A 26509-nucleotide genomic window follows, 5' to 3' on the forward strand; every position below is an offset into this window, starting at 1 on the left:
ATCCAGCTCTCTAATGTGTGTTTCCTGAAGCATTACAATATCATATGCGCCCTGCCTGATGGAATGTTCCACTTTTTACGCTTAACGGGGTAATTGAGGCCTCTGACATTGTGTGTCAAGATCTTTATCCCCATTGGTGTTTACGGGCTATCTGGCATGTCCTATGATCCTTTCTCCCTTTCTCTGTTTTTGAGTTATGCTCGGTTTTTCCCCTGTCCCCAACGCCCTTCCCCCCACCCCCAAAACTTGCGCAATCCCCAACTGGCGCATTTCCCTCTTCCCTCCCCCAACAACCCTGAGGATGGCATGATTTCCTATTAACGCTCAGGCGTGTCGCCTTGTGCTTCATACCCTCTAACACTCTCAGGGACAACTTTGAAGGGGTTCCTAAACCCTTCCACATGACTTCAGAGACCCCGAGTCCTCACTCCCCTCCCCTGCCGGCACCTGTTGTATCGGACTCGCTTTTCCTGCAGTCATATTCTTGGCTCCTTGCGCACCACCTTGTCATGTTTTCTGGTTCACCATTCCTGCCCTCTGTCGGTCTTCATTTCCTTTTACTGGGGCGCTGCACCCTTTTGTTTATCGTTTTCCATTCCCCCCTGCTCTTCCTCGCGAATGGGACCGTGCCGCTTGCTTGTGGGGAGACGTCGTCCTGCTCCTGTAGGTTTAATATGGTCAAACCTTCCTCTTTTGTGGTTATCCTTTTTTGCGCGCCGACCCAGGTGAATAGTAGTCCAAATGGAAACGTCCACTTGTACCTAATTTGACGAGTGGTGAGTTCTTTTGTGATTTGGGCCATGTCCCTTCTTTTCTGAAGCGTTGATAATGCAATATCCTGATAGAAATGTACCTCCTCTCCATTCATTCGGATATGGTCCATTGCCCTGGCCTTCCGTAGGATCTGCTCCTTCTGTGCATATCTCGTGAGGGCCACCAGGACATCCCTTGGGCGGTTACCTTGGGTCATCGTTCTCCTTGGGCCCACCCTGTGTATTCGATCTATTGGTATTTCTTCTTCCTCCTGCAGGTCAAGGATGTCTAGGAAAACTTGTTGCACGGCCAATTTAAGATCTTTATCCTCAACCGACTCTGGCATGTTTTTTGATCCTGATGTTGGACCTACGCGATCTATTTTCTAAATCTTCGCATTGAATCTCCAGATTATGCGTCTGACGGGCCAGTTGTTCCTGCAATTCTGCCATTTGTTGCGTTTCTTCCTCGATGTTCTGTACTACTTTCTCTAGGGCATCCGTTCTTTCACCCAGTCCATCGACTTCTGTTCTTAGTTCCTGGAGCGCTGATTTAAATTCGTTCTTCATGGCATCTAGATGCGAGTTCATGGAGTCCATAAATTGCAGCTGGAACTCCCCGAACCACGATTTTAGGTCTTCCTTTGTGGCCATCTCGGCGTGGGGAGCGTCTACTCCCGGGGCGCCTCTCGTTGCTTTGTGCGCTCCGGCCTTGTCTGGGTTCCCTTTGTCTCCCCCCCAGAGGTGGACCAGGTTCTGATCCTGTTTCTGCGTGTGGGATGAGGGGGTTGTCTGTTTTTGCTTCCCTCTTGTCTGCGACATCTGGGCTCCCGGTTGCAGTGCAGGCATTTTGCTTATTACTCCGGTAGGGAGAGCTCTCCCCCCTACTCCGTTGCGGCGGATTCCTCGTCCGTTGTGTTGCCCCTCCCCTGAAGATGGTGTCGGAGGGGCGGCAAGGGGCCGTCGTGCCCGCGGGCTCCAACGACAATGGAGGACCTCTAGGAGAAACTCGTGACTACCGATCCCCCGATCCGTTGATCGGGGCTCTCCCTGCCCGGTTCCCTCCGGCGGCGACGCCGCTCGGGAGGCGGGTGAAGGAGGCAGTTTAAGGGGGGCTTGCCCGAGCAGCCGTGCCTTGGGGCCCGACCTCCGCCACCGCCTCGTCTGCAGCGTGTAGGCCTCGCAGATGCACCACCCGGCTCGGGCCGGTGGATCGAGTGGATCTCTCCTCCGGGTCCCGGTTTTTGCTGGGTATGTCTCTGGATTCTGGCACGGGGGCATAGTATTGGTCCGTGAACGTCCCCCCGACGGCGAGTGAATCGGATGGGGCGGACTCTCCGTTGGTCCGATCGCTGCCCCTCAATGAGGACGCCAGCTGTTGTGGTCGGCGGGAGGCCCTCCCGGGTCTTGATGTTGTGGGATGTTTTTATCCACGCATCCAAGCCCTACCTCAAAACTGTGCAGTACTGACAAGGAAAACATCATGATGGCCAGAGCTTCCCAGAAAATGCACAGGGAAATGCATGAAGAATAGGCTGCCACTCATTTTTGCCGATGTTATGGGCACAGAAGGACACTGCCTAAAACCACCATTGGACTACCCACACAGTAGTCTGAAACCATTGGGAATGGCAATGCTGATTGCCAAAAGCAAACCCATGACTGTTGGGAATTCATTTTTTTTTCTTAAATCCCAAAAAGGGGTGCAGTACCAGTACTCACCACTATCAGAAAGCCGGCGTTTTAAAACAACACCAGATTTTACTTTTTTGTAGAAAACTGAATAAATGAACCCAAAGCAGGCCAAAGAAAGACTTACTGAGAGGTGGATCCAATGTAAAGTTATATTCTGAAGTGACTTGAAGGTTTATAACAAGACTGGCTGAGCTGTGGATTTCAGCAGTTTAAGTAAATTTGGACTGAAAGACACTAAAAATCTAAATGTTTAAATTGACTGAGTGACCTACTTTTGAGTGTCACATAGGTTTCAATTGTTTAAATGTCATAGTTTTAAACTTAGAATCAGCATTCTAGCTGCATATGTAAAAATGTCTAGTTTAGTTAGAATGCAGAAAACTGGGGAACAGAAATGACATGTAGCTAAAAACTGGCTTAAAGAGATTCCAATTTTGCCTGGCAACTACCCCCATCAGGAGAGAAACTTGAGTCACAGCTGTGTTCCCAGGCCTATCTGCCTTTTGCTGGCCACACTAAGGATATGCCATCTCTCTGATAATTGAATTAAGGGGAGCCCCCACAGAATACAGGAGCTCTGAACAAAGCCCTGACCTGACTCAGGCAAATGTTTTATTGGCGGGAGTCGTAAATGGAGCTTCCTCCTGGAAGGACAGGGGAGGGGCACTGCCTGTGAGAGCAAGCTGGCTTGGCAGAACTGGAAAAACCAGAAATTCAACCTTGTGCTGGGGGGAAACCACACCCCTTTGTGGCCAGAACATAACTCTAAAAAGATGAATAACTCATAGTACGGACTTGTGAAAATTATTTAAATGACACCATAATTCTTGTGATTTTTCTGCCCACATTTTAAGACGTGTTAGGACCCGGTGGTATGTTCAGGGGGGTTTTAGCGGAAAAGAGGATGTTACTCAAAATGTGTGCATGTGAAAAATCTGACACTTCATCAACTAATGTCCATACTCCTTGCGCACATGTGTGTAAATTTGGGGTAATGTCCGGTATTGCAAACCAGTTAAAAAGTGCAAAATATTGCCATTTCTGAATGCAAGCTCTCAGGAAGAGCAGATTTGGACAGGGTATACCTCCTGTGATATGTGGTGGGTGCGTGTAATTTTAAAACAATATGTACCTCTGCAAATATGTATTTGGTTCAAATCTAGATTTGTGTGCAAGTTGACAGGAGGAGTGGACTTTCTGCAGGCTGTAAAATAACATCACTCTGACACAATTTAGCTCCCCCAATCAGGGGAGAAATGAAAGCTTGGCCAATGATAAGTGGAGAGGGGTAGAGCCTAGTGATGCTGCACACACACCCATTTTCAAAACACATAAAAGCAGACAGACAGGACAGATAGGGGCCTTCAAATCCATTTGCTGCGGGACGCTCTGCTGGAAAATCCATACTTTACCTCCATCAATCTCTAGAGAAAGCTGTGCAGAAAGATCCAGACTTCAAATCCATCAATCTCTAGAGAAAGCTGTGCAGAAAGATCCAGACTTCAAATCCATCAGTCTCCAGAATCCACAGAGAGAGAGAGCTGACCCAGATCACTGTGAAGTCCAGTCTAAAACCTGACCAGATCCGTGGCGAGGCCCATTCTAATTGAAGAATATAGTGTGAGTACCTAGCAGAACTGTGCAGAACCAATCTCTTAGTTAAAATAATATAATTCAATCCTATTTTAATCTAAGTAGAACTGTCTCCTAACTGTCACCTGTCATTTGTAAAGCTGTCACTTGTCATTTTCTAGTTGCAAGCTGCACTTGTCTTTTTGAACTTTAAAATTTCAAATCTGAAAAACGACCTTTATTTAATCGCTCATATCTCCGTGACCGTTTGTGCTACAGACTTGCAGTAACTTTCCTCAGAAAGCTTAGAATCGTGGCTTTCCTACGAACCTAGAACCGCATTCCTACCCCCTATAGTTTTGCCGTAATCGCGAAAGACGCACTCGCGAATTTTGCCGCGATTTGCAAATTTCTCAACGTGTGAAAACAGCAGTTTTCTTGCTTTCAGTTGCCAAAAATTCGTTTAACCTACCAATTACTCCTAGATCCTTGCTAAAGTGAGCCTGGACTAATATTAACTTGATTTCACTCACCCTGAACCTCCTAGAGGGAATTAAAAGCATTTTAGTATATTTTTCCCTTCATTGCCAGCACATATAAAAGCATTTTGGGCTTGTGTTTAAAACTCTGATCTGTAACCTAAGCTTGCTGGGGTGAACTGAATTACATTTGATTGCATTTCTGAGAACTGTGTGCTTTCCTTCCATTTCCCTGCATTGCATAAAGGGGGAAGGGGATTGCCAGAGAAAAGTGATTACATTGTTTTGTTGAAATCATATTGAGTATTTTCTGTATTGCATTTTCATTCAACATTACATCCATCTGAACTTATATAAAGCATTCTCTACCACCTTCTTCTTCTGTTCCTATTCACAAGTGTGCTAGTGCCAGATTCTCCGTTGTTAATCTTTATATCAGATTAAGTGTGATATCCAATTATTAATTTATTATAAAGTTTGATATATATCTATATTGTTTAAATTCTCAAATATACCTTTTAACTTGCAAAACAGAACTACTTCTTGGCTCAGTGGGGTCAGGGGGATTCCAAGGGAGGGGTGTTATATAGGGGTAGTCATCCAGAACGTATGAACTGGACATAAAGATATATCAATAAGGGTTTCCATTCAGTATCCCAGACTAGGCATTGACTTAGCTGTAGTGTTGAATTGAATCCTCTTACAATGTGTCCGCCCTCGGGTGATGCGCCTGGGCGAGCCGTTCGTTTCCTGCCTCGGTGAGGTCCCGGCGAGTGCTGCAAGGGCTCAAAGCCCAGTCTAGGTCATTCGTGCGAGCCGAGTTTCTTTAGCCGCTGCTGTGGCGCAGGAGGGGAGACGGAGCTCGGCTCACACGCGTCCTCCCTCCACGGCGGCCATGTTGAAGTCCATCTTTAAATTCATTTTAATATTTTAAACTTATATTTTTATATTTAATATTTTAAATATGATTGTTTTAGTTTCAAATTATAGTTATTTGGGGATTTTAATTCTGAAACTTTTCGATTTGTGGTTTGTCTTTGAAAGATGATATAATTTTCTATATTTGTTGTCAACATTTGTCAATTGCAAAATCTGAAGTATGTTTGCAGTTTAACCTGCGGTTTTGAACGTCTCCTAGTATCTCAGTGCGACCACCATACAGTTACAGTGTATCAAGATAATTTTTCCTGAAGTGCATTTATTTTAATTTTCTGGACCAGCCTTGCATCTTTCATTATTGCACTATACCATCGTACTGCCTTTATGTTGGATTTCTTTCCATCTTGCTCTCTTGCGAGATCCCTGCTTTCCCATGAAACAAGTGAACTCTTCATCTGCTCCCCAAAGGACTTAAAGGACAGACACCCTGGTTCATCTAAACACGCTCTGCAACAACCGGGTTTTAATGCTCCCCGCGGGTCCCCAAAGCCAATCTGTAATATCTGCCATCAGCCAGTTAATCACGCTGGTTCTGCTCCTCCCTCCCGTGCTAACCTACTACCAAGAGAACCATTTCCTCCAGATCTGCCATTTGGCAGCCCGCAAACTCAAACCAACTGCTGGGTCTGTGCCTATATGCCTCTCCATCAGGGTGCAGAATTTCCGCTCCAAGCCGTACCTGCCAGCGTCTCTGAACTATTCCTCCGCCATCCCGGTAAGTCCAGTGAACACCTGCAAAAAGCATCTCTAATGATGCGGTACAAGGCCACCGTCCCTGTGTGCTTTGAGTGGGTAGTTGAAGAAGGGGCAGAAGATGTGGGCACCAGATGCCAGTCCACGTTACTCTGGTCGCCCAAGCACCCCCTGGTTGTGAAGAAACAGACACAAACTAATGGACTGTCCAGACAAGCCAGCTAACTGAACGTCCTCTCTCCCTGTGCAAACGCCCCAAATAAATTCTCAACACTATAGCCCCACCTCCTTCCTTACATTGCCTTCGGGTACGGAAGCTACTCTTATCCGATTGCCAGCCAACAGACACCTTGTTGGCACTAGAAGTCCTTCTGGGATCTGCGGCAGCAAAGCCTACAAGCAGGTGCGTCAAATATGGAGCGGCAGCTGTGCCCTAGGGCACGTGGTGTCCGCCATCAGGGTCACCAAAGAAAGGCCTCCCGGCAAGATCCAAAATGCACATGACCTACAACAAGCCAGTGACATAGTGAACACCTACACTCCTAACGGACGCACAGCTGTATGGCACCGCATTAGTACCACAGATGGGTTGTCATGAGAGTAGGATGGGCTATCGGTTGCAAGCAATTCTGGAGGTGGTGGCGATTGAGACTGCTGTATCACTGGAGACACTGGCCGCAGAGCAGAGGGAGTTGAGAAAGCTGGCTCTCCAAAATCGTATGGCGCTCGAAATAATACTGGCTTCCCATGGCAGAGTGTGTGCACTTGTTGGGTCAGAGTGTTGTGTATTTGAACCAGACTTGTCAGATGAAATATTTGACCATGCCACTCACATCATCTCCTTTGGGGCCACGTCCAGGGATACATACAAAGACTTTCTAGAAGAAATAAAAGACTGGTTCAGCTCCTTCTGGGGAAAATATCCTGTATGGTGTTGGGGGGTTGCTTGCACTAATTGTCATCTGCAAACTACTCTGGTGCTTCATATCAAACTGTTGTCAAACCCCTGGAAATCTACTTGACCATGGCTCATATCCCCCCTCACATCCAGGTATCCAGACTACTTCAACCAAGAACCTTACAAACTTTTTTGTGACACTGCTCCCCAGTCCAGTTGATGTGGCCCCTTTCAGGACCAGAGGGGGGCTGTGGAAATGGCATTTTCTATGTAAGTTTTCATTTGCAATGTAGTTCATGACTTTTAATTCCCCCACTGTATTCAATTTATTGCACAACTTCCGTTTCCAAAGTATTGGGTGACTTATTTTCCCCCAAAGACATTTTCCTCTGTACCCTGCATTGTGTGGGTAGGGAGTTGTGGATCCAAGCCATGATCCGTCAACAAAGACCCAGTTCTATCTGTTGCTCAGATGCAGCCTGGAACCCCTTTCAACTCTTCCTCCCACTCACCCCCACCCTATAATTAATCTCCCCTTTGTCTTCGCATGAAGCCTCTCTGAACCCTGCAAACCATTTCCACTTATTGTGTCCAACAAGTAACCTCCCCTGCACTGTATAATTTCATCTCCCCATACCCTACAATTAACATCCCCTCTGGGCGCAAACTTCCAACTCTCCTGGCCTGGGAATCACACAAAATATCTGAAAGTATGTGTCCCACTCGGAAATGACCCTGGCAACACTTGCCTTGGTGAGGGGAGACAGGGGGGTTGGTGCTGGAAATGGCCATCGCAACACTTGCCCAAACACACACTTTCCTGGATGAGAGGCTGTCCCTTCAGTGGGTGGAGCAACAGCCTTATTTAAGCATGTGGAGAAAGGACTGAATGTTCACTCTTTTTCCTTGGCTGCTGGCAGTATACTGCCGTGGGTTGGGGGGGGAAGAGGCTGCAGAGACCCTTCTGGCAGGTACCTTTCCCCCTGCTTCTCTCTCCTGGCCTATGCCCCCCTACCTGCCTCTGTCCCCCTGGGCCCGTCTGTCCCGCTGGGCCCCTGTCCCCCTGTGTCTGTCCCCCTGTGGGTCTCTGTGCCTCTCTGCGCCGGCCTCTCTCATTTTCCCCTTCACCATCTCTACCAGCCCCCCCTTCTCCAACCCTTCCCTGTTTCCCTTGGTGCCCCACCCCCTTTGCATCCAAGGGTACTCCCCAGGCCCCGGGTTCCATATCAGTGGGTGAGCCTAGCTAGTCCAGTGTGTCAAATTTACCCTGCTGGTAATGAGTTTACTCCTCTTCCTGTAATAAATCTGTTCCTGGTTTCTACAAAGACTTTGGTGCCTTCATTGTATTCCCACTTTTCAGTGTAGTCCGACAGTTATTACCAGAGGGGGGACCCAGTCCGTCTGCAAACATCCTCAGCGGGTCTGTTGACTCCCTGATTCAAAACTGTGCCTCTGACTGGGGTCTGACACGGCCTCCCCCTTTCAGCTACTTATACCATATGGCAGGTGTAACACCTTATGGCAGGTATTGCTGGCATTTGACCAGTTATCTTTTGCCAAGGTCCTGCCATCAAAAGTCCAGGAATGCACATCATGCCAGGCAATGCAATCAAATGTCTGTTTATTTACCTCATTGCCAGGGATACCCGTCAGATATATAGGTACTTGCACCATTAGCAGGGACAGTCATCAAATTCCAAGGTACTCACACCATTCACTAAACATTGTAACAAAATACCCAGATCCAAACCTAGTTGCCAGAGCCAACCATCTCATTCCTAGTTACTCATACTATTGACAGGAACTGCCATCTAATGCCCATATAATTCCACCATTGCCACCAATTATATTTTAGTTCAGCATTTACTATTTTCTATTTCAACCAGAAAGTATGCATCAGAGTAAATCAAATAGCTTCAGAATGTTGTCACAAGGTAAGTAATCTGCCTGTGTCAAGAGGGGATGGGGATCCCCACTCAGCCAGGGGCCGGAGTCATACCAGGATGGAAGTCATAGCCAACCCACCCCAGAGAGGGCCTGTGCAGCTGGGAGGGCCCCAGAGCCTGTTCCCTTCATAAGTGCCTGTATGTACATGTGCAGTACCACTCTTAATCACCCCATGCCTCTTTATACAGACGCTGGCCACTTTATTTTTATTGCACGCCACAGCATCCATCCATTTTCTGGACAGACCACCCGCAACATAACAGCGGAGAGACTCAAAATATACAGCTCCAGTACATCATCTTCTCTAACATTGGGAAGAGAAAGAACCACTATGCGAGTGACCAGCCCGCCATATAAGGTGTGTATAAGGCCTTTTTATGCACAGAAATCTTGTCAATAAGGCCCTTTTAAATCTTCCTTGCATACCACTTACATAGGCTATTTATGGCAGCACCCCCATGGAGCTCACTGGCGACAGCCTCGCTAGCAGCAGCTTGCAAACCCACTCTTTACTTTAGTAATTGACACAGTTTGACAGTTCCTTGAAAGACGCAACTGGGACGAGTCCGGGTCGGTTTAATTTTTTTTTAACACTCTCCTCTGTTAATGATGCTATCAAGATAATACTTTCTTTTTTTTTTTAATATTATATTTTATTGGTTTTGTAACATACAAACTTTGGTCCTCACCGGGCCAAGACGCAAAACAAACTAAAAACAATAGTACCGTACAATGGAATACTCAAACAATCAAATCATACAAAGTCGTATTAAAGTTATTGTGCTAGTGTGAAGGATCCTCTACTGCCCTGCACATTCTACATTCAAGGAGTGTTATATCAAGTCTGGTTGCAGAGTTCACACCTCATCTTCCCATCTGTGCCATATCTTGTTCGCCTTTTCGAGACAACCTCTGGCTTTATACACTCTTTTTTCTATGGCAATACAAATCTGTACATCAGTGATCCACTGGCTAATTTGCGGCGTCTCTGCAGCACCCATAGTTGTGCTATATTCCTTTTAGCAATTGCTGCTGTTGTCATGAAGCAGAGCTTTTCGTACCTTGACAAGTCTATTTCACTGTCCGCTCCAAGGAGTAGCAATTTCGGGTTACTGGGGATCGTCTTGTGTAGCACTCTAGTAAGGATGTCACAGCATTGCCACCAATAATCGCGGATGTTTGGGCATTCCCACAGTGTGTGAAAGAAAGTTCCTTCTTCTCTTTGGCAGCGTAGGCAGTTGGGTTCTGCTATCTTACCCCAGTGGTACAGGGCTACCCTCGGGTAGTAGATTCTATGTAGTATTTTTAGCTGTACCAATCGCAGCCTGGTCGACATGGCCACCTCCCGGGGGAACATTAATATCTGAACCCAGTCTTCCGGTAATATCTCCCCAACTTCAGCTTCCCATTTTGTCTTGAGCCGCACCAGCTCTGTTGTAGCAAAGGAGGTGATGACGTTGTACATTACTGTGGTGACTTTAGCCCAGATGCAGTCTGTTATTATATTGCGTTCTATTGGCGTGGTATCTGGCATGTCGGCTAGCGTAGGGAGGTGCTGCTGGAGTGCGTGTCGGAGCTGTGTGTAATGGTACCTTTCTGTCTCTGGGAGGTTAAAGGATATAGCCAGTTCTTCATAGGATCTGATGGCGCCATTGGTTACAATGTCGCCCACCTTCTCTATACCACACCCCATCCATACTGGCCATCTCGGTAATTTGGTTACCTCGTAGAGGTTTCCATTATTCCATAATGGTTGGATTGGCGTGACTGTCTCCCCATCCCATGAAGGTATGTGATTCAGCCCAAATACGGGGTGTCTGTGCCGCTATTTTTTGGGGGGGTCGCTCTAGGCATTGCCTTGTACAGTTCCAGGGGGGGCGAAGCTCGTACATGTGGCAGTGTTGGGTCTGCGTGCATTGTATCGTTTACTACCGACATCTGACTGGCCCAGTAGTATGTCTGTAGCCTTGGTAGGCCAATTCCACCCTCCCATATTGACCTTTGTAGTGTTCGTAGGGCAATTCTCGGGCGTCCGCCCCCCCATAAGAGCTTTCTGAGTATATTGTCTATGTTCCGGAATTCTTTCACAGGTATGTGTAGGGGGGCGTTTTGGAGCACATACAGGTAGCGGGGGAGTGTCAGCATTTTTTTTTAAACATATTTTTATTGTTTTCTGGTACAAAAATAAACATTAACACAATTATTTCTCCCAACTTCCCTCCCCCCTCCCCGGAAGAGTGGATCCTCATCAGTTTTTCACTTCTGGAACGTTTACGTACTATGCATGTCTGATATTTTAATGTTATGTGGGCACCATTGTTCCATGTAGTCTGATTTCAAATATTCCAGCACTTGTCCCCATTCCTTCATGCAAGTATTGTTTTGGTCCTGGAGATGGTGCGTAATCTTTTCCATGGTCATTTGGGACCACAACTTTTGCAGCCAGGTGTATACCAGCGGCGGGTCTCGTTTCTTCCAGCTTTGAGCTATCGTTGCCCATGCCGCGATGACTAAACCCATGAAGCTCCTCCATTGTGCTTTGTGTAGTCTCTTGGCCTGTGGGTCTTTAAATCCGCACAACCACACTATCCCCCATTTGGTCTGCCTCTGGAAATATTTTCAGGATTTCCAATCGCACTTCCTTCCAGAAGCCCTGTACTCCCTGGCAGTCCCACCAGATATGCCTCCAGGTTCCTGCGTCCAGGCACCCCCTCCAGCTGCGTTCCGACGTTGCCGGGTACATTGATTTGAGCCTCTCTGGGGTGTAGTGCCATTGTGTGATTATTTTCAACCACATTTCTCTGGTTTGGATTGCCCTGGTGAGTTTTGGGATGCCTGCCCAGAGTTCTTCCCAATGATGCCTGGTTATTTCTTCCCCCAGTGTGGCTTCCCATCTCCTCATGTATGTCCATTTTATTTTCTCTCCTTGTGTGTTAATGAGGGTATAAAGGGTTGACACCAGTTTTTTGTCTCCTGGGTTGGATATTATGTACTTTTCAAATGGTGTAAGGTCCCTTGTGGCCGCCTGGAAGATCTCTGGTGTGCTTAGCCAGTGTTTTATTTGCTCGTATCTATAACAATCGGCTTCTGTTAGTTTCCACATGTTTTTACATTCCTCGAAAGATCGTATTTCATTATCCTGGATCATTTCACCTATTTTCCTGCATCCAGCTGTTTCCCATTTTTCAAAGGCGCCGGATTCCTGTCCCGGTGGGAACTGAGGGTTTCGGCAGATTGGCGTGAAGGGGGCCAGTGGGATGGTCATGATTCCCTTCCTGGTTTGGTCGTCCCATGCGTTGAGGGTGGCTTTCATTACCTCACCAACTCTAAGGTTCAGGTGTCTGTGTTGTTTATGTTTCCACAGTAGGTCCTCCAGGGGGGTCCTGGCGACCGCCCTGTCTTGTGTTACCCAGATCGTCTGTTGGTCCTCCCCCAACCATTCCTTGACGATCCAGAGTTGGGCTGCCTGATAATATGTTTTAAAGTGAGGGAGGGAAATTCCGCCTGCCTTGATAGGTGCTGTGAGAATGGCTCTGGAGATCCTCGGGGGTTTCCTGTTCCACACATATTGCAATATGGCTTTGGAAAGTGCTTTGAAGAAGGAGTTAGGGACTGTTACTGGGAGGGCTTGGAAATGGTAGAGCACCCTGGGGAGTATGTTCATTTTTACTGATTGAATTCTACCCCACCATGAGATCCTAAGCGGGGACCATCTTTCTAGATCCTGCCTGACTCTAGCCAGGAGATGTGTGTAGTTGTTCTTATAGATCTTGTCTACTCTGTGTGTTAGCGTCACCCCCAGGTATTCGATACCCTCCTCCACTATTTTTAGACTTAGCAGGCCTGCCACTGTTTCCGTTGTCTCCTTGTCTCCGGCAAGGAGCATGATCTCTGATTTATTCTTGTTAATCTTCAGGCCTGAGATCTCCCCAAATTCCTCCAGTATTTCTATGGATCTTGTCGGGGAGTTCACAGGGTCTTCCAGGGCCAATAGCATGTCGTCTGCATATGCAATAACTTTATGTTGCCTGCCCGCCATCTCGATCCCCCTTACCCCCTCCGATTCCCTTATCTTGATTAGGAGAGGCTCCAAAAATATAGCATATAGCAGAGGTGATAGGGGGCACCCCTGTTTCGTACCCCTCGAGATCTCCACACTCTCCGTGACCTCTCCGTTTATTGCTATTCTTATTGATGGGGAGTTGTAATTGGCTTTAACCATATTTATAAATTGATCTCCGAACCCCATATGCTTCAAAGTTTTAAGGAGGAAGGACCATTCTACCCAGTCAAAGGCCTTCTCGGCGTCTAGTGAGAGTAAGATTGCTGGTGTGTGGGTAATGCCTATTTTTTCTATAAGGTGAATGACTCTTCTTAAGTTGTCGTGTGTTTGCCTACCTGGGATGAAGCCTGATTGGTCTGTGTTTATTAGGGTCGGGAAGAGGGGTGAAACTCTGGCGGCCAGTTCTCTAGTGTAGATTTTGGCATCTAGGTTTATTAGGGCTATCGGGCGATATGAGGCCGGGAGAGTGGGGTCTTTACCTGTTTTGTGGAACACGAGGACTTTTGCTTCATTCATGGAGGATGTTACGTTTCCACTGTCCTTGAATGTGTTTAGAAGCCTCGTCAGGAATGGAACCAAAGTGTCTGCATATTTTTTGTAGAATTGAGCCGTGAAGCCATCTGGGCCTGGTGCCTTTGACATAGGGAGGCCCGCTATTGCCCTGTGGACCTCTTCCTCTGTAATCCTCGATTCTAAAGCCTGTTTGTCTTCTTCTGCTATTGTCGGTATTGGAATAGATTGTAGGAACTTGTCTTGTTTCTTTTCGTACAGGTGCTCCGTTGCATATAGATCTTGGTAAAAGCCTTAAAGACCCCCCCCATGTCCTTTGAGTTTGTAGGAGGTATTCCATGCGCATCCTTGACGTTCAGGATCGTCATTGCTTTCTGTTTTTCTCTAAGTTGTCTTGCTAAATATTTGTCCGCTTTGTTGGCCTTAATATAGTATCGCTGTCTTAGATATAGTAGGGATCTCTCTGCTTTTTTGTTGCAGAGCATCTCTAGTTGACCATGCACGTGTTTCATTGCTTTCTTGAGGGTTCTTGTGGGATGGAGTGTTAGCTCCTCCTATATGTCTGTTAGTTTCTTCTCGAGCGTTCTTTCCCATTCTTGATGTTGTTTGTCTTTGGCTGCCTTTTGTGCTATGACATGTCCCCGGGTTACAGCCTTAAAGGCTTCCCATACTGTTCCCAGTGGAACTTCTCCATTGTCGTTTAGGTCAAAGTATTCCTTGATTTTGTCCCTTAGTTCCTCTCCCTGCACCTGGTCCGTTAGAAGGTCGGACGGCATTCTCCATCTCCCGAGACCTCTTCCCCTTCCGGGGGTCTGTACATCGAGCCATAGCGGGGCCTGATCTGACAACGCTATCGCTCCCTTTTCGATATCCTGGATCCTCCCCACCAGTCCCACCGACGCCCAGAAATAGTCAATCCTCGACATCGTGTTGTGCACATGCGAGTAGTAGGTGAATCCTGCATCTTGCCCCTTTATTTCCCTCCAGGCATCTCGTAGTGTCATCTGTTCCATCCTTAGCTTTAATTGTTTGGATGGAGTCCCATGTGCCTGCGTTCCCCCCGCACTCCTATCTATGTGAGGTTGCCAGGCCAAGTTCAAGTCTCCTCCCAGAATTACCTCTCCCTTCGCAAATACCTCTAGTTTCCCCAGGGTGTCCCGGAGAAATCCATCCTGCCCAGTGTTCGCCGAGTATATTGCCGCTAGGGTGAGCCTGTAGCCCTCTAAAGAGATTAACAAATGCAAACCTCCTTTCCCTGTCTACTCGAGTGTCTATGAGGTTTGCCACCAGACCCCCTTTCGCTGCAATCATTACTCCTGCTCTTTTTTCCCCAGCATTCGCCTGCGCCCAGATCGTATATCCTCTGAGGTGTACTTTCTTTTTGTCCTGGGCCTTAATGTGCGTCTCCTGGAGGAGCAGAATGTCCACCTTTTCCCTTCTTACCAGGGCCTCCATTTTTTTCCTTTTCACCAGTGAATTCAGCCCCCTTACATTTTGTAAAAATATTCTGAGCTTCCCCATCCCTTCTACTCTGCTGGTTCAATTATCGTTCCCGCATACTGTGATCCCTTCCCTCTTCCGGATTGTCGCCCACCCTGCTTCCCCCCCCACCCAACTTCCCAACCCCCCCCACCCCCAACTATTAACATGAATTCAACTTCGATCCCGAGGAGGGCCCAGGCACCTATGGTTGCTAGGGCGTTGCGCCTATCGCTCCCTGCCCTCTCATAGCTCGGGATTAACTGTGCGGGGGATCCTAAACCCCGCTTCATCCTCAGACCTGGGTTACGTCCCTCCCGTTCCCCCGCCGGGCCTCATTCTACTTGGTAATCTGAGGTTTTTCTGGTTAATCTTCTTCCGCCCTCTCCCTTCAAGGAGGATGAGCTGGCGGCCCTGTTTGATTATCTCTAATGGTCTCCTGCTGGCTTCCCTGCTTTTTCCCATCCATTTGGTTTCTTCTTTTGTCTCACCACTTCCCATCCTCTCAGCCTTTTGTGGGTCTCCCCTTTCGTCCTGCCATCCCTCATGTCCGTCTCCTCCATCTGCTTGTCCATTATATTGAGGCCTTCCTCGCAAGTAGTCACTCTTCTCTGCTTGCCCTCCCACTCGAATAGTAGGCATATTGGGAACGTCCATTTGTATCGGATTTCTTTCGCCACCAATTCCCTCACCAATGGGGCCATTTCCCTTCTTTTTAGGAGTGTTGCTGAGGCCAGATCTTGGTACAATTGTATTTCCACTCCATTCATCCTAATGTAATCAAGCTGCCTCGCTTTCCTTAGGATCAGTTCCTTTTGTGGGTAAGACGTGAGTGCTGCTAATACGTCCCTCGGTCTCTCCCCTGGGGCGCCAGTTCTTCTCGGACCCATCCTATGGACTCTGTCTATCCCAATGTTCTCTGATTCTTGTGCTTCGATTATATCTCTGAGCACCTCTTGTATCGCTGTTTTTGAGGTCTTTGTCCGTCACCGATTCGGGCACATTCTTTATACGGATGTTGGATCTGCGGGAACGGTTCTCCAGGTCTTCACATTGAATTTCCAGGCTGTGGGTGAGCCGGATCAGGTGTTCTTGTGTTTCACTGTTCTGTTTCGTTTCCTCTTCTATATTTTGTACGATTCTCTCTACGGTGTCCTTTCCTCCAGCCGGGCCACATCTATTTTCAACTCTTGTACCGCCTGCTTCATCTCATTTTTCATGGAGGCGAATTGGTCCTGGACTGTGGACATAAACTTGTCCTGGAGCTCCGCAAACCAGGCCTTCATATCCTCCTTTGTCGGGGGAAGAGCGCTCTGGTTTGGGAGGTATGTGTCGGTAGAGAGTTCTTCTCCTGGTCTGTCTTTTGGGACTGCCTGAGCATCTGAGGACCACAATTGTAGCAGACTTGTGTCCTGTTTGTGAAATTGCGGTGTGGGTTGAGAGGGGCCCCCTTTCCCCTTTGCTCGTGACATCTTCCTTGATTGTGGGGTGGCTGGTGGCAGTGGTGGAAGGGCTATGTTTGGTCCCCCACGAGTCTGCTGGACCTGCCCCTTTTTATCGTGCTCCGCCGCCATGTGCAAGGGTCGTTTGTGTCGGGGGGAGTGTTGTTGCCACTCCTATGTCCTCCTTGGGTGTGGGGGTGCCCTGAGTTATATTGGGGTTTTATCCCCCCTCCAGTATGTCCCCCCTACTGATTTCTGTGCCTATGTCGTTATGCGGAGATGGGGAGGGGCACGCCTCCGCGCCCGGGCCAGCGTCTTGTGTGATTGCCCCCGCCTGATCGTGGCCTTATGTGCCGGGGAGAGTATAAAACCGGGGGGGGAGGGGCGCTTCTGCGGGCGCGCTAACCTCTGTTTCTCGATCTCCTCTCCTGTGCCAGCAATGCCTGCTGTGCCGTGTCCGTGAGTGCCCGGATGGTGCCTCCTCCTCCCCTCGCCACCGAAGTGCCGGTCCCTGTGTGCCTCGCTGCTGCCGATCCGTCTGCTCGTGGTTGTATTCCCTTGTTGTGTGTCCGCAGCCAGCCCTTCTCCCCCTGCCTGCGCCGTGCCACCCACCGGCCCTGTCGCTGGGGGAGGGCCCCTCGCGGCCCGTGCGGATGGTGTCCCCGGTGTTCCTGCGGCTGCACTGCTCCCAGCTCTGTACCTCCGTGGAGGTGCGCGATTTCTTCTTGGTGCCGAGCCGGGTCCCGTTTCTCTTCTCTCTGTGTCGGGCCTGTAGGCGGCTCTCTCCCCGGGACTCTGTTCTTTCGTGGGTCCACCCCTGCGCGGTCTCCTCTGCTAGGCTGCCGAGGACTCCCTCGGTGGGGGAGGGGCGGTCGCTTCTCTCGGCGGCAAGATCGCCGGGGGCTGTGTTGCCAGGGCTGTCTCAGATCGCCACCGGGTCCCCTGTCTCTTGGGTGATGCGGCGCTGATTCCAGTACAGGAACCGTCGGAAAAGCGCGTTTGATGTGCTTTTTTGTTTAGGCCCAGCGGGAGCGCGATCTAGACGCGACTTCCACTGCCGGCGGCCATCTTGGAATGTCGAGTGTCAGCATTTTGAACAGTGTGGCTCGGCCTAACAGGGTCATGGGTAGGGTCATCCAATGCTGCACATCCCCTGTAAATCGCTCTGTAATGGGTTGTAAATTGTTCAGTGTGAAATCATCTAGGTTCCTCGTGATCTTGATTCCTAGATATTGGAAGTGATCAGGGGCTATTCTGTATGGGCAAGGCTCGGGAACCCCACTACCTAGAGCATTTAGTGCAAATAACGTGGATTTGGACCAGTTTACTTTCAGGCCGCTGAAAGCACCATATTTCTGGAGCAACTTTGTCACCACCGGGCACGTCGTCTTGGGATCCCTCAAATAAAGTAGTAGATCGTCTGCATATAATGAGACTCTGTCTTCCCATTCTGAACCCCCCGGGATGCCACTCCATGTGGGTGCCTCTCTCAGCAACTGGGCCAGTGGTTCCATGGCCAGCGCAAAGAGTAGGGCTGATAGTGGGCAGCCTTGTCGGGTCCCTTTTCCCAGTGCAAAGGAACGTGAAGTCCAGCCGTTCACTCGGACTTCAGCCATTGGTGCCTCATATAGGAGTTGGACCCAAGAGAGAAACTGTTCCTGAAACCCCATTTTTCGCATTATTGCCCATAGAGCCTCCCATTGAATGGATTCAAACGCCTTTTCGAAATCTATTGCAAGTACACCCAGGGGGATGTTGAGGGCCTGGGCCCGCTCAATGGCCAAGTGTATTCTTCTTATGTTCATTCTCGTGGATCTGCCTGGCATAAAGCCACATTGGTCCGGGTGGACTAGATGTTATGACTTGCTGTAGGAGTATGGCTAGGAGTTTGGCCAGAATCTTGGTTTCACCATTAATGAGGGAGATGGGCCTATATCAACTGCATTGATCCGGGGGCTTATTCACTTTGGGTATAACAGTTATTGCAGCTTTACTCAAGTCCGCCGGGAGGCGTCCCATTGTCCGGGCCTGTTGGAACATGTTGAGTAGATGGGGAGCTAGGTTGTTACAGCCTATCTTCTTCCAGGTTTCTATAGGAAAGCCGTTCGGTCCAGGGGTCTCCCCAGACTGGAGCTGCATCATGGCCATTGCAATTTCGTCTTCCGTGATGTCTCGTTCTAGGCCAGCAATCTGGGTTTCATTGAGAGTCGGGAGGGTGACGCCATCTAATATAGAGGTATGAGGGGGAGTTGTAGGTGCCTTATATAGTGTCTCGTAAAACTTTGCGAATTCCTCAGCTATGTCCTGGTCCGTGAGGCAGGGTTCCAAGTTTTGCGACACTATTGCTCTCACATGGCTTTGCCCTTCGTCTCTCCGTTCAAGCCAGGCTAGGACCTTCCCCGCTTTGTCCCCAGTATCATATATTCTGGCTCTCATGGCACTGTGTGCCTGCCTGGCATTGTCCAATGCAATGTTTTGTAGTTTCTTTTGGGCTAGCATCAGTGCTCTGTTGGTATCTGGACAGTCGTTGATAAAATATGTTTCTTCTGCTTGTTTTACGTTTGTTTCTGCCTCTCTGTGATACCGAATGGATTTTCTTTTGGCCGTCGTCCAGGAGATGATTTCTCCTCGTAGCACTGGTTTGTATGCCTCCCAGAGTGTAGAGGGACTTTCTACTGATCCTTCATTGGTCTCTAAGTACTCAGTAGTGGCCTTTTGTATGCGTTCAATCAGCTCAGGGGAACCTAGGTAGTAGTTATTCAATCTCCACACCGGTGGAGGAGCTGGTTTGCATGTCGTGAGTGATATGAGTAGAGGGGAGTGATCTGAGATGCCCCGTGGAAGGTATTCGGCTTGCGTTACTGTGTGTGTTAATGTCGCGGGCATGAAGAAATAATCCAAGCGTGATAGCGATGCGTGTACTCCAGAGTGGAAGGAGTACCCCTTTTCTTCCAGGTGTAGGTTGCGCCACACATCCTTCATACCAAACGCTTTCACAAATGTGGCCAGATTGGTTCGACGGTTAGGGTCTCTGTTACGTAGATGCGTGTGGTCTTGTACATTGTTCATGACGTCATTGAAATCTCCTCCTAGGACCAAAGTGTCTGAGGTGTCGCTGGTTAGCAAGGGCGTTACATCGTCCATAAGTCTGGATTGGAGAGTCGGTGGGGCATAGATCGCCATAAGGGATATCGTTTTGTTCCAGAGCGTGCCCGTGGCATATATGAATCTGCCCCCAGTGTCCTGTATTGTTTTGGTGAGGGTGAGCGGTAATCTTTTGTGTATTAATATCAATACCCCTCTGGCTCCCATCGTGAAACCAGCTTGTATGGTTGTGCGATAGTTCGAATGTTTAAATAGGTTGTGGATGTACCAGCCAGATGGGTCTCTGTTAGGAAGACTATATCCGGACTGTGCCTGTTCAGGAACTGTCTCACCAGACTCCTTTTCAGGCTTTTTCCTAGGCCATTTACGTTCCAGGTGAGTAGTTTTAAAGTTTTATTCTTATTGTCTTGTAGAGTTGCGTTCATGTGTATGGTTCCAGCTGGCAATGGAGCCTCCCATAGTGGGAGCGTTGGACGCGTGTGACTCGCAGCAGGGAGCAGTGATTGCTAGTCGATTCGTCACTGTTCTATGTAATATGTAGTGCTTCATTGAGTATTTCCAACTTGTAAACTTTTGCCAAACTCCCCCCTCCCCATACTTTATCTCCAACCGAAGCATCTGTCGCCCCTTAACAGTTCAAACTTTACTTACGACAGTATATCTAGGCAGTCTAGGGCTCTGCCTATCGTTGTACATTCGTTTCTTGCCAAAAGGGGGGGCGGGACGGTTCCATTCGCCAGCCATTAGTAACTTTCTGCCATGTGAATCTTGTTTTTAGCAGGTTTCATTTCTCTTTTGTGTTTCGTGTTTTCATTTGCCTTTTCTGTTGCCGTTTCCGTCATGCGTTTTCCTGTAGTGGCGCATTTTCCTGCCGCTGTGGTGGACTGTTGTCCGGTGGTCTTTCTGGATGTGGTCTATTATGGTCGTTTCCAGCCTTCTTCTTTCCGTTCCAATCGCCTTCAATGTGCCTTTCTGCCCAATTCCATGCCTCTCTGGGATCCGAAAAGTGTACTGTTGTGCCCTTGTAGTATATCTTGAGTTGAGCAGGGAAAATCAGACCATATTTGATTCCAAGCGATTGAAGGCGTTTTTTTAAGTGGGTCAAAGGATTGGTGCGCTTTTTGGACTTCTCTAGTGAAGTCAGGGAAAAAGGAGATCTTCGAGCCGTTATAGGTGATGGACCCGTTCGTTCTTGCCATTTGTAGTATGGCATCCCTGTCTCTATAGTTCAGAAGTCTTGCTATGATCGCACGCGGTGGCGCCCCAGGGGTGACCCTGCCTGTTGGGATGCGGTGGGCTCTTTCGATAGAAAAGAATTTGGAGAAGGATTCAGTGTCATATGTCTAATAGCCATCTTTCAAGAAACAGCTCCATGCATTCTCCTTCAGCTTTTTCCGGCAGGCCTAGGATGCGAAGTTATTGCGCCTTGATCGGCCCTCACTTTCGTCTACTCTTCCCTCTAGGGATTTAATTTGTTGTAGCATGGTGGTTATCTGGCGGTTGACAACCTGTAGATTGTCCTCGGTCACCGATATGCGTGCTTCCGCCTCTCCGGTGCGTGCGTTCAGCTTCTGCAAGTCATGTCTCAACAGGGATACCTCAGCTCCAATGGCATCCATTTTCTTCTCCATTGATGTCCTGGAGCTGGCAATGGCGCCCATCACATCCCTGAGGGAGAAGTCCTCCTCCATGATGTCAGGTTTGGTCGATGCTAATCTCTCTGGTGATCTAGACAGCGGAGTGGTTCCATACTGTTCTATCCTGCTTTGGGTGGAGATTTTTCTAGGTGTGTCCTTCCCCATATTGCGAAGCAGGACCTTGTATTATGAAGAAAAATACGTTCTGTGGTTGGGAGGCACTTCTCAAATCGCTATAGGTTGGGAGAAGCTGTTGCCGGGGGCCCGTGTCTGCATCTATGCGCCAGTATTTCAGGGCCTGCGCTGGGAAAGCAAACGGATCTCAGTTCACTCGCGCAGCAGTCTCTCGGGGTGTTGCTCTACCCCAGGCGGGGGGCACGCTTGCAGCGAGATGGGATCACGGGAACTCTCCCACAGCGCGTTCCAGGCAAGCAGACAGATTTCAGGGCCCACTCCCGCCTCTCCTTACCGGGTCTCGTGGGTTCCTCCTCCCGGTGCGCACCACAGGTCAACAGAGTAGCAGGTAAGCAGCAGGCTGGCGGGCGCTCAACGATGTATGGAGCGCCTGCGTCCACTCGGAGGGCCTAGGGGGGGGTTTAGGAATTCCGGCGCGAGTCCCCACATGTAACCAGTCCCCTCTCTTCGGCAGTCCGTTGGTCCGCGTGGGGGGGGGGCAGTCCCCTCCCTCTGAAGCAGCGACCGTCTCCGCACAGCTTCTCTTCCACAGGTACCAGGATTTGCAGCGTCGCCGGGTTCGCGCTCAGCAGCGCCCGGAGGCCATTTTGGAAACTTCCCAAGCGTCGTCACTCCAATTTTTACCAGCTTATATCTCTGAAACTGGCAGCCAATTTCACACTTGGACCACTGGGCATGAGAAACGTTATGTTCCGATACCCGAAAACACCTTTTACTTCACATGGGCAGTTGTTTTTCTAGCAGGATATCGCAGGATACGGCTGACGGCCTCAGGAGCACCGAGAGCTCACGTCTTCATGCTGCGCCGTTGGCCACGCCCCCCAAGATAATACTATGAGTAATGTAAAAGCCAATTCGTGCTGTGTTCACTTTGTTCAACTGCCTGCATTTTGTAGGTTACAGTGTTATTAAAGCATCTTGAATCATGAACATGCTTTTCACTTTGCTTTAGTACACAAGTAGTATAGTGTAAAATGAAACCTGCCTTAAACAAGGGTTGCATTTCTGCTTAATTGGCTTTAATAGAGACTGCGCAGTTGCTGCAGCATGGGCATTTCATACGTTTTCTTTTTCCTTTTCATCACAGAAGCACAGCAATTGCATTGCTAGGCATGTGGTCTGAACTTTCACTCCCTTTCTGACCACCCACCGCAAGCAAGTATAATGAATACAGGTAGAAGCAGTGCAGCATATATTTTCAGTGGCACAGTTTGTACCAGTACCTCTCAATAGGACTGCTATATATTCAGGCAAAGTAGCCTAATCTATCAACTGTATTGCTATACCGTACGCATGTCATCGCACAATGACAAATATTCACAGCAGGGCCGATTGTATCATGCCCACATTTCTTAGCAGGACTGCTGTGTTTCGGGACAGTACCTGAATTTCTTAAAGCTGCTGTTAAGAAAGCACAAACATGTGTTGGCATTTTCTGCAGCGAGCTAAAGTACATAGCAAGAACAGTTTCTGAGCTCTTCCCAGAAAATGGCATTGATGTCATATACTTCAATCCCTTCTACTCGATCTTGAGCTTTTCAAAACTTCTGCTTCTCCCATGTCCGATTACGGAGTCCCACTGCCAAAAATCTAGCACAATTTCCAAACCTCATTATGAATCACCTGACTAATGTACGATAGTTCATACAGGCATATAGCTTTTGACAAGCCATTTATGTCAGGAAAGCCTCACTTGGAACTGCCAGTGCCCTCCCTAACCCTATGTGCCTTTCAGTGTCAACAGCCTGTGAAAGGCAGCTCAGTGGGTCAATAACCCTGCTGCAGAGTTTATTTTGTAACCTGTTCAAATCCTGTTAATGGGTGAGTTAATGAGTCTGCATCAGAGATATGCATTTAAGATGCAAACATTCAATTGTAACACAGTTGACTTAACTTCCGGGATGCTCGACTTGTAATGGCTTATAACGCACAACTCATCTGGGCTGCTATACCTGTGATTGCTCAGAACACAACTCTTCAGGGCTACTGTGCTTGTAATGGCTCAGATCAAACCTCATTTGGGCTGCTATACTGTTAATGGCTCACAAGAAGCACATCCCATGAGGACTGCTATATGTGTAATGGCTCAGAATACACACCTCATTGAGGCTGCTATACCTGTAATGGCTCAGATCACACAACCCTTATGGGCTCTTGTACTTGTAATGGTATACCGTGTTGGTAAAGCATCTACATTCAAGCAAGTGCTGCATCTGGTCAGACAAACCTCTAACTCTATAATCCCCAGTCTAATGGCCAAAAGCATGTTTGCACACATCTGAAAAGGATCACCCAATGGTAAAGCTGCACTAGAATTTTAAATAGAAAAGGCATTTTTATGCTTTTTGGATATTTATTGGTGCTATGTTAAAAGACAAACAGAAAAACAGGAGAGGAAGAGCAACTCTGAACCTAAGCAATACATAAGAACAAAGGTGTGGCAGGGATGGAGGGGCGAAGTGACAGAAAACATACGTGACATTCCAAAACAGGAATTCGAGCAACAAGAAGAGAGCAATGAGCTACATGATAGGGCAACAAAGAAAGTGAGAAGGGAAACAGAGTTACTAGGACAAACATACAATAGGAGTGAGGGATAGAAGCAGAGCAAAAGAGACATTTGGAGACAGTAAAATCAAACACAGATAACAGCAGGTCGGGAGGGATGGAAATAGAAAAGCAAGACTAGAGAAGTGCAGGCCAATAACATACGAGACAGTGCAAGAAAGATAATCAAAAGGAGTAGCAACCACAACCGAGAAAATGAAAAAACAGATATAGCCAGAGTATTAATATGAGAGAGGAAGAGGAGTTATATGAATCGATACAGCGAGATATAGGAGGGGGAAAAAGCAATAATAGAATGCAGAGACGGGCGATCCAGAGCAACAGAGAAACAGACTGCAAAATGTGGCATTGCATCACTTAAGGGAGAGAGGTAGAGCGTCAGAAAGTGAGAGACAGGGAAACAAAGTAGCAAAGGGAAAGAGAGATGAAGCAAAAATGGAGTGGCTGTCAAGAATTTAGTGCCAGGCATCAACAGTAGGCCCGAGAGGCAGAGAAGTGATTCTGGTAGAGTGAGGGACATGATTTATGAAATCACCTGATGTAACTAGGTGGCATCTTTAGTAATTCTTAACAGAGTTTGTGCCCAAGCATCATGAAGATGAAGCTGGGTGGTATGCATCTACAAGGTTCTTGTGTGGGGAAAATATTTTGCACAAGTGCAATAAATTATTTAGAACCACTCTGAAATACAGCTGTTTTGTCACTTATGTTTTCGAACAATGTTTTCATTTTTCACACACATTGGATAGTTGTCAGACACTTTTTACTCTTACGAAGGAGGAAAATCATTTTACTCATGAAATTGGATTTACTCTAATTCTAAAAATTGGGAGTAAAATACTCTCACTCCAAAATCCTATCTGGATCACTGGGCGTGACAGCCCCTATTTGTGGCAGAACGGAACATGGCACGCCGCCGCCTAGCATCAGTGGATGCTGCAAGCAAGCGACTCTCCATCAGGAAACCCAGTGACACAATGAAACTTACCGTGGACTCGGCAGCAGCGGGCTCCCGACAGAAACAGACACTTTCAAAAGCGGGACACAATTACTCTAGAATGGCAGACTGGCGAAATAAAAAGTAGCGGGACTTGGCCACCTTTTTATGCATTCCAACAACTGCAACCTCCCCTGGGTGGGGAAGACGGGGCAGGATTGGCCCTGTGAAGAGAACCATTAGGAGGAGGGGGAGGATAAGGCTTGAGGCAGGAAGTAGTGGGTTTTCAGGTGATGTCAGAGCCAACCAAGAGACCAGAAGGAGGACAGACAAAGGACAAGATTGTGGAGTTGATTTGCAGAGAAAATGGGGTATTGGTTTGTGAGAGAAAGTGGTACTGTGTTGTGAGTGTGCATTTAAGGGGGGTGAGTGAGTGTTAGTGGAAGAGTAGAGGGCGAGTAGAAGAAGGTGACAGAAACTAGGGTGACTGAGTATGGAATGGAGTAGTAGCTGAGTGTAGAAGGGAGAGTAAGAGTAGAGTGGATAGAGCAGTAGTGGGAGGTGAGGGGAGTAGTGGCAGACACCAAGAGAGGACCATCAGGGTGTGAAAAGGTGGCGATAGATGGGGCTTTTGTGTCCAGAAGGCACATCCCCTTCCAACTAACCATGAGATAGTGTAGGTTACCACCTAGGAATTTCAAGTGGAACGTTAGACTGATAATATATAGATATATGAGAGAGGGAGAGGGAAAAGCTCCCAGCGTCTGTACAAAGAAGCGTAGGAGTTTCACAGTTCGAACATTATGCAATATACACCTCATGAAAACGCAAAGTCAGGGCTGCCTTTTATGTCACTTTTCAGGAGATGTAATGAATGTACACTTTTAATACAAATAGGCATATGACTGTACAGCTTCTATGCAAAATTACATGGACACTTAGATTATGTACATTACACATGCACAGAATGAATGTATTGCTTCTATACAAAATGTACACAGAATGTAGAGTATGTATATTACGAACGCACAGAATGAATTTACAGCATTTAATTAGTCAAACAGACGATGGTCAGCCAATTACATGCCATCCCGCCAAACAAACTCATGGATTCTGGAAGAGTCTTACATACAAAGGAATGAATTCATGCTTTTCCAGATAGGAATCTGTACGACAGTAAGAACTGTTTTCAGGCAGAGTGCCGCAGCCAGTCCTGGAATGCAGACATCCGGTGGCCCAAAATAGGCACTTTCTCTAATACACACACAGGAAGCAGAGATAAAAACATGTAATCCCCTCAGGTCTTCGAGGCAACAAAAATTAAACCTCAATTTTCATGACAAGGACTCAACCAGGTATCAATGTATTCCAACCAGTGGAACCATATTACACAGGTGAGAATGCCACCACAAACCTAGCCACACAATTCAAAGAGAAGGAGGTACCTCCTAGACATTATGAGGCATCTTTGGGGTAGAGCTGCATTAAGAGTCATAAAGAAACTCAATGAAGAGCACATACAAACAGAGCAACATTCCCGGTCAGTCTTTGGATTAAGGCTGGCTGGCAGAAAAATTAAATCCAAAAACTCAGCAAAG

The 26509-nt window shown here is 47.9% G+C and overlaps 1 protein-coding gene across 12 annotated transcripts in view; it reads right to left on the reverse strand.

Annotated features, from left to right (window-relative positions):
* AFDN (afadin, adherens junction formation factor) overlaps positions 1-26509 on the reverse strand; it is a 2107422-nt gene that overhangs the window by 1730302 nt on the left and 350611 nt on the right. The gene's annotated exons all lie outside the window — the stretch shown is intronic.

Source organism: Ambystoma mexicanum, chromosome 4q (genome assembly GCF_040938575.1).
Source record: "Ambystoma mexicanum isolate Mex_15411 chromosome 4q, UKY_AmexF1_1, whole genome shotgun sequence".
Taxonomy (NCBI): domain Eukaryota; kingdom Metazoa; phylum Chordata; class Amphibia; order Caudata; family Ambystomatidae; genus Ambystoma; species Ambystoma mexicanum.